The sequence below is a fragment of the Corythoichthys intestinalis genome, chromosome 14 (assembly GCF_030265065.1).
Source record: "Corythoichthys intestinalis isolate RoL2023-P3 chromosome 14, ASM3026506v1, whole genome shotgun sequence".
Lineage (NCBI taxonomy): Eukaryota > Metazoa > Chordata > Actinopteri > Syngnathiformes > Syngnathidae > Corythoichthys > Corythoichthys intestinalis.
The window spans coordinates 14560844-14570178 of NC_080408.1; the positions used below are offsets into that span (position 1 = coordinate 14560844).

The 9335-nt window shown below is 36.2% G+C and overlaps 1 long non-coding RNA gene across 1 annotated transcript; it reads right to left on the minus strand.

Moving 5' to 3' along the window:
• Positions 1 to 338: 338 nt before the first annotated feature.
• On the minus strand, positions 339 to 9103 carry LOC130929663 (uncharacterized). The gene is made up of 3 exons (XR_009066937.1): positions 8990 to 9103; positions 8781 to 8917; positions 339 to 478 (listed from the first exon to the last, which is right to left on the minus strand). It is a non-coding gene; the product is annotated as an uncharacterized LOC130929663 (long non-coding RNA).
• Positions 9104 to 9335: the final 232 nt, after the last annotated feature.

The following is a 9335-nucleotide window of genomic DNA, read 5'->3' on the forward strand; positions in this document are numbered from 1 at the left end:
AGACCTCTACAAGCTTTGCAAGTGGGAAAACCAGCAAAATCGGCAGTGTATGAAATACTTGTTCTCCCCACTGTATATTAACATTAATTTATTAGCTTTAAACAAAGCAATGATAGATTGCTATGTTTTTTTCCTTTTGTGATTGAAATAAAATAGTAAAAGCAAAAAAACGTATGAGTAAAATCAAAACGAAATCAAAGGATAAATGAAAAAAGACATTTTAGAATTAAAAACAGAAAACGTTGACAAACAGCAAAACACACAATACACACACACAAAAAAAGCATACCATAGCAAGACATCGAATGCTTCTGAGTGGACATATGATCGCAGCGCTGCTTGTTTACACTTCAGCCAGGACTTGAGCACAGCACTTAAACCCAATGAAGCATTACTTGGCACTGTCGCCTTCTCGAGTGCGTTGTTCCGCTCCATCAAGACGTGCGACGCCATCCTCTAGGTAACCTGAAATAATCTCCTAATAGACCAAAACAGATGAAAATGGTGTCAATAAGTTAAAGTGTTATAGCATGGAAGATCATTAAAGGTCACATCAAAAGAAACTAAATCCAAATTATACACTGTGTAATTAAACCATTGTTTATTGTGATTGATATAGCAAGATGTACTTACAAGGATTTTTGGGTGCTTTTAAATGATTTTTTTCCAATCACCACACTCATAACTCAAAACACCCCGAAATTGTTATTGATATATATTTGTATTCAAATTCAATTATTTGAAAATCAGTATTTGCATGTTTCTTTTCTTAGCTTTTTTTTTTTTTTTTAAGACAGCATCTTTTATTGGAATTTTACAAGGATTAGCTACTGTATGAGTTTATTAATGGAAACTTTATTTTCAGGATATCAGGATGATTGAAAATGGCACCTGCAACCTCATCAAATGAGAAGTAAACGATAACAATCTCCACTGCTTTGATTGCATTGTCATCAATAATCACAGAAAGATTCATGGCGAGGACGCTTTGTTGGGATTTTATGGTCCGTTGCCGACGGGGCTTGGACCCCAGCCAGAGTTATCATTCATTCCTGTCAACATAAAGTTGTTTTAGTGTCTTGTTGGTTTTGGCGAGGCATGCATCCCCAAAGAACGCATCTACCCTGTAGGCGCAGCTGCCCATCAGTGCAGGTGTACTTTGGCGCATCATGTGCGCGGAGACTTAAAAGAAAGAAAATGAACATCAGCCAAAAGGAAATGCAAAACCATTAAAACCACATTAATTGTAATCATTGCTATATACATTTTGATTTGGGGGCAAAGTAGCAGTAGTATGAAATATAACTCACTCAAAGCGACAACAGCGCCATGTAACATTTCATTTGGTCCAAGAAGAGCTGCTGCTATCCCTTTAGTTCCTAAAAATCCAGTGGTGCCCCCAAGTCAGTCACTATAAACAATTTTCTTATCACTTAATGTTTTTATTAGTAATCACTCGGGCTGTCAAACGATTAAAATTTTTAATTGAGTTAATCACAGCTTAAAAAGTAATTAATCGCAATTCAAACCATCTCTAAAATGTGCCATATTTTTCTGTAAATTATTGTTGGAATGGAAACATAAGACAAGACGGATATATATGTACATTCAACATACTGTACATAAGTACTGTATTTGTTTATTATAACAATAAATCAACAAGATGGCATTAACATTATTAACATTCTGTTAAAGCGATCCATGGATAGAAAGACTTGTAGTTCTTAAAAGATAAATGTTAGTACAAGTTATAGAAACTTTTATACTAAAACCCCTCTTAATGTTTTCGTTTTAATAAAGTTTGTAAAATTTTCAATCAAAAAATAAACTAGTAGCTCACCATTGTTGATCTCAATAATAATTATGGTGCTGAAACCCATAAAATCAGTCGCACCCAAGCGCAAGCAGAGGGCGACAAAATACCAAAAACCACAAGTAACAAATGGAAATGACACTTTGCTGTCATTTTAATCTGTTTGAGCGGGGCATTTGCGTTAATTGCGTCAAATATTTTGACGGGATTCATTAAAAAATTAATTACCGCCCGTTAACGCGATAATATTGACAGCCCTAGTAATCACTCAGTTGCAAAAAGCCTCCTCTGTAATTTTGTTTTGAATAGTCAATTAACATTTTGAAGTTAAATTGCAGCATACCCACTTAAAAAACAACACATGCTGTATGTATCTATATTAGCCTACTATCAAAATGACTAAGTTGGCTACAAATACACATTGAGCCTTCATGATTAAATGTTTATTTTCTCTGTAGTGCATCCTATACACTGCAAAAAACAAGGTTGGGGGAAACCCCCTTGTTTTTGATGTAAATGTACTACAAATGAGTGAAATTATCTGCCAGTGCTTCAAGTAAATTTTTCTCAATTAGATTTATTTAATTAAGCAAAATAGCTAGCTGAAAATAAGATTAACAAATTTACATTAAGCAATAAACTAGTGTATTTAATCTTAAAAAAGCTTGTCAGAAATGTTCTTAATTCAAGAATAGATATTGTTCAAAACATTATTTGTAAGCAAATTTTTCTTGAATTTAGGTGAAAAATTGCGAACTTTTAGATGGGCTTAATATGAATAAATAGTAATATTTACTTAAAGTACAGTGGGGTAAATAAGTATTTAGTCAACAACTAATTGTGCAATTTCTCCCACTTGAAATTATTAGAGAGGCTTGTAACTGTCAACATGGGTAAACCTCAACCATGAGAGACAGAATGTGGAAACAAAACAAAAAACAAAATCACATTGTTTGATTTTTAAAGAATTTATTGAAAACGGAGAAAAACTATTTGACTAGATTTAAGATAAATAATCTGATTAAGATGTTCTAAATTTGCAGTGTACAGAGAATGACGCACCACGTTACTACTCTGTCGTACGATGCTGCCTCAAGTTTAACTTCATTACAATATTAATGAATTAGAAACATGTTTGTCCTCTTACAGAAACCATAACAAAACAAAAAAAAATATTTTCCTCCCCATCTTTTTTCCATTTTCAAATGTTTTTGAAAAAGCATGTGGCTCTAGAGCCGCAGGTTGCTGACCCCCGGTATAATGGAAAGAATTTACAGTATGCCATAGGTGCAAAAAAATGAAGGACGGCATATTTATGAAAAGAAAAGCAGTTGTACAACTACTAATGGGAATTTGGGGGGAAACAAATAGGCAAGCAACAGTGGCCTTCATCTTTTTTATTCTCACTGTTCTATTTGATATTTTTTGCCCTGATCTGATTTTGCATGCTCTAAAAAGAGAAATCTCAGATGCATCAAATCCCCTTTAAACTGTAATAGGATAGAGGTTTACAGAAACTGCAGTCATATTTGAAAAATGTTCTGAGTGACAGGAAGCTTACAGTAAAACTAATTAACCTGGGGCAATGACACGTTAGCTTGTTGCATCGCATTTTTACTAACAACAAACGAGCAGCTGCACCAGCAGACAGACTTACCTGAAAATGAGGGAAGGGCCTCGTCATGTACTTTTTTCCATTTTCGCTTCCCGGCACCTGATTCTTTGTGCCTTTCGGGTACTGTGATTTTAAAATTTTGTGAATGTCGGTGACAAAATATTTAAAAAAAATACTGTGTATGTATATCTTGGGAAATATTTTCTGCATAAACTGAGATCAAGGATATAGGCGGAGTTTGACTTTTGGAGCAGCGGGGGGGCACAACATGTTGATGACCCCTGAACTCATTATCAGCAATAAAATTAACTTACAAAAATATTAATAATAATAAGTTGAAAATTTGCGTTTTTTTTTGTTTCCCATCATTCTTGAGGGGAATTCTAAATCAGGCTGTTTAGGATAGCTATATTTTTCACCAAGATTGTCATCCATTGAATATGGTACGCCCGCCGGTGCCGTGCCAATGTAGTTACCCACGTCAAAAATTGTATCCCCCGGGCGGAGCCACTGCGCTGCACTGATATGCTTGAGCTCCGTGGTTTGGGGATTTAGTTAACTAAGAGGTGTTAAAACATGGCCCATCCATCAAAAAAAAAAAAAAAAAAAATCTGCCGTATAATGTAAAAAAAGTAATGAATGTAAAAAGGCAATGTTTTACTGTTTTACTCATAGGATGACCTATAACTGTTATTACAGTAAATTCAAGTCCTGTATGGAGTTTCTCCAGTTTAATAAACGTCGATGTCCAAAATATATAAGTGTGGTTCTTTTCTTCCTTCAATTAATTGTTTAAGTCGACATAATTCATAAATAATGTGTGTGTGTGCGCTCCCGCACCCAGGGAATACAATTTTTGACGGGGATAACTACATTGGCAAGACACCGGTGGTGGCTCGGTTGTGCAATTAGCATCTTTAGTGGGGCAAATTGAAACTCCGCTCACCATTTTGGCGGTGCTAACTGGTGTTTCATGGTCCACATTTTCAAACCTTGGTTCTTGCTCAGTAGTTGTTGTCGCTTTTGAAAGCTAAGGTTTGAAAAAATTACGTATATCCACCTTGCCTCTTTAATGGCAGTGGTGGTTTTGGCTAAGCAAAGTAAATGATTTTCTAAGGTGCTAGTCACATGATCTGCTCGAAAAATAATTTTGACCTATTATAAAAAAAATATTTTTTTTGTTAATTTCATTCATTTTGTTGTTTGTGTTATCGCTTTACAACTTTTATAGACAATATTTTACCGGAAAACTCTTAATTTTAAAATCGTTTATAGGAAAGTTAATTACATGCAATGACACTTTTCGGCCACAAGCCCCCTTCAACTCCCACCCTCCCCCTAAACTCTGCGTATGATCAAGGAAGAGGTGGGGCGGCGGGGCTGAGGGTCTATTTGTAAAATGTCTCCAGAAACATCTTCTTGGAAACTTGGTTCCTCTTCTGTCCCACTTTCCACTTCATAAAATCGAAATGGTTAAATCGACGTGTCTCGACTATCGTTTTCAGCCCAAAACTCACTGGCAGCTGTATTTCTTGTCTATTACCTCTGCCAGTAGCTGAAGCCATGGAAGGCGGAGGTGATTTTATTCAGTCATTCAGACAGTCATAACAGTCTATATATTTCAATCTGTTTGCTTTCTATTCCTCTTGTGCTTATCTCCATTAGTGAATTCAATTATTAGAATTAGTAGTAGTATTTATTTTTTTATTTTTATTCTATTTGTGATTAAATGTGATTTTTATGTATAATTTTATTTCCTATTTCGATTGTCTTTGCTTTTACGTTCTATTGATTGTAATGTGATTTTTTATGATCTTCGTGTTATGTAAAGCACTTTGAATTGCCTTGTGTTGAATTGTGCTATATAAATAAACTTGTCTGTCTGATTGTCTATATGTTGAAGTTCAAGATAATTCATGAATGAATAAAAGCATTGTTATTAAACTTGCAGGTTGTTTGTAATATGAAACATTAGAGGTGGTTAAATTTTGAGGTAATGAGGTCAAATTGAATTTGGCTGCTTTCTCAGATTGCTCTTCTAGTCTTGGTATGGAATTCATTCTCAATGTGACGCCATCAGTCATTAATTATTCTAGACTAATATGTATTTAGTCAACCACTAATTGTGCATGTTCTCCCAGTTGAAAATATTACAGAGGCCTGTAATTGTCAACATGGGTAAACCTCAACCATGAGAGACAGAATGTGGGGAAAAAAAACAGAAAATCACATTGGTTGATTTTTAAAGAATTTATTTGCAAATCATGGTGGAAAATAAGTATTTGGTCAATACCAAAAGTTCATCTCAATACTTTGTTGGCAATAACGGAGGCCAAACGTTTTCTGTAACTCTTCATAAGCTTTTCACACACGGTTGCTGGTATTTTGGCCCATTCCTCCATGCAGATCTCCTCTAAAGCAGTGATGTTTTGGGGCTGTCGTTGGGCAACACAGACTCTCAGCTCCCTCCAAAGATTTTCTAAGGGGTTGAGATCTGGAAACTGGTTAGGCCAGTCCAGGACCTTGAAATGCTTCTTATGAAGCCCCTCCTTTTTTGCCCTGGCTGTGTGTTTGGGATCATTGTCATGCTGAAAGACCCAGCCACGTCTCATCTTCAATGCCCTTGCTGATGGAAGGAGATTTTCACTCAAAATCTCTCGATGCATGGCCCCATTCATTCTTTCCTTTACACAGATCAGTCGTCCTGGTCCCTTTGCAGAAAAACAGCCCCAAAGCATGATGTTTCCACCCCCATGCTTCACAGTGGGTATGGTGTTCTTCGGATGCAATTCAGTATTCTTTCTCCTCCAAACAAGAGAACCTGTGTTTGTACCAAAAAGTTCTATTTTGGTTTCATCTGACCATAACACATTCTCCCAGTCCTCTTCTGGATCATCCAAATGCTCTCTAGCGAACCACAGACGGGCCTGGACATGTACTGGCTTCAGCAGGGGGACACGTCTGGCAGTGCAGGATTTGAGTCCCTGGCGGCGCATTGTGTTACTGATAGTAGCCTTTGTTACTGTGGTCCCAGCTCTCTGTAGGTCATTCACTAGGTCCCCCGTGTGGTTCTGGGATTTTTTGTTATCATTTTGACACCACGGGGTGAGATCTTGCATGGAGCCCCAGATCAAGGGAAATTATCAGTGGTCTTGTATGTCTTCCATTTTCTAACAATTGCTCCCACAGTTGATTTCTTTACACCAAGCGTTTTACCTATTGCAGATTCAGTCTTCCCAGCCTGCTGCAGGTCTATAATTTTGTCTCTGGTGTCCTTCGACAGCTCTTTGGTCTTGGCCATAGTGGAGTTTGAAGTGTGACTGACTGAGGCTGTGGACAGGCATCTTTTATACCGATAATAAGTTAAAACAGGTGCCATTAATACAGGTAACGAGTGGAGCCTCGTTAGACCTCGTTATCAGAAGTTAGACCTATTTGACAGCCAGAAATCTTTCTTGTTTGTCGGTGACCAAATACTTTTTCCCACTCTAATTTGGAAATAAATTGTTTAAAAATCAAACAATGTGATTTTAATTTTTTCCCCACATTCTGTGTCTCATGGTTGAGGTTTACCCATGTTGAGAATTACAGGCCTCTCTAATCATTTCAAGTAGGAGAACTCGCACAATTGGTGGCTGACTAAATACTTATTTGCCCCACTGTAACAACTATGCCAAGGCGAAGTGCAAACAATTGTTTTTATTTTAACACACTATTTCAATAGTTATAGACCTGTGAGTCATTTGAATTGCTTTGAATAGCGTTTCAAAATAATTATTTTTTAAATTAGTTTGAAAAATGATTAAAGTGGGACTTTAAGGAGGAGTCAGTCGGTCTAGCTTCATTGTTTATTTTTCTATTTATTTGGTCATTGTTGTTTTTCTTTGGTTCAGTCTCTAATTAGATAACATGCTATCGCACAAATTACAGAACATTATTAGAGAATGCATTGCAATTTGACAGCTGTTTTAATTGTGCTGTTTATAAAAGGGTGTATTATTTGCTTTGCGGTGTAACCCTGAATACATTAGCAGCTCGCTGATGGATGGAAGAAGAAAAGATACAGAAACTTTGGACAGGTTTTCCGTTCTGACAGAAGATAAGACAAGCGCTCGACACAAGCGGCGGCTTGTTGTGGTCCCGCCTGAGGGGAAATGTTAAGTATCATCCTTTCTGGAAGCTTATGAGGCCTTTTGTGTTTGCGCAATGCCCTCTTGTGAAATGTCATTTTTGGAGGGGTTTGTTTGTTTTAGTTCTGTTTTGACTAAAGTGAGAAATCACAGCCAGCAGATGCCTAAAATACTTTTTTTTGTCTACTCAGCACTTTACTACTTTTACTTTACTTTGTCTTCTTGGGGGTGGGGGGTATAAACAGTGGGACAATTTTCATCAAAATTCCAATTATTTCCTGCCAGATCACACTTAAAAATTTCTTTCAGGTGAATTATTCCCTGTTGCTAATAATTGTGGCTTAAAAAGACAAACATTTTTAAAATCCTTTGTTGTGATCCTCATTATTTTTGGTCATTTTCCATGTTTGTTAGATGAAATTGGGAAATAGCTAAAGTGAAAAACCTCTGTAATTTATCACACTAGTTAATTTTTAAATTAAACAACACCCAAACGTCAAACGCCAAGTTTTAAAAATGTTTCCCTCTCGTGGTCAAACTGTGAACTGAACTAGTTATTGGGAGCACTATTCCTATCAGAAATGTATTTTTCGTTAACTTTATGAGTTGTTGGTATTGCGTTTGATTAAAAGTGATTTCCTTTGTTTTGTTTTTGTTCATATAATTAAAAAAATATTTTATGGAATGAGGCTATCATTTTATTTTATTTAGTATGGATTTATTACCATGATGTTATTTCCATTTATTTACTTTTCTTTGTCTAATTTTATTTTGATTTTAGTTATGGGGAAAAAGCCAAAATAAGATAATTTTATGTAGCTCGAGAATTGGGGAAAGTTTCAAAATGGCTCTCCAAGAGTGTGGTGGAATTATTTCTTTACCATTGAGGTTTGTTTTTCTACTATTGTTTTTACTTTATTCATGTATAGATATTTTTACTGTTTTATATCATTTTTCCCCTCATTTATGTGATATTTTACCGTCATTTGTTTTCAAATTTCATCAAATTTGGGGAAAAAAAATACAGTTTCTTCCTCATTTTCCTTTGTGAACGTCACAGATAGTAGGAACAGATTCAGAACACCTGCTAATGCTAGTATTTTCGACATGTATAACGGTAGCCATCACCATATGTGACCCCAAATATGCCCCTTAATGACCTTTGCATGGTCTTAAGACTCCAGTGAAGGGTCCATTGAGGCGTCTCTTGCCATTATCTAACCTGTGGGTCTGCTTTTGGCTTTCCAACTCCTCAGGCTCCTTAATGGATGTTTGTCTCGACCGCCAAAGGCCTTTTCATGTTGCCATCGATCATGAGGGACAAGATATAGAGAGATATTTCCATGACGACCAAAGTGCCTGAGGAATAACAACAAAAAGGCCTGCAAGTTCACTTGGAGTCGGAAAACACATCCATCTTATTCAACCAACCATTTTCACGTCCTTATTTGGATTGCAAAAAAACCATGTGTCTTGTCTGATGTAATATTCCGATCTACAACAACAACAAAAATTTGAACACAGAGCAGTCCCAAGGTACCTACCATTCCCCGCTAAGCAATCTAATTGGACACCAATGGGGATTAAGCCAGATCACATCACATGACCTTTGAGCAATCTAATTGGACATCTGGGGCAATGCCTTGTTGTGACATCACTGACACCAGCTCACCTGTAAATGATTAAAAAAGAAAATTATATTATTTATGCCGATGTAATGAATACTTTTAGTGCTACTGCCAATAATAATAAAACATACAGATAATACAAATACCTG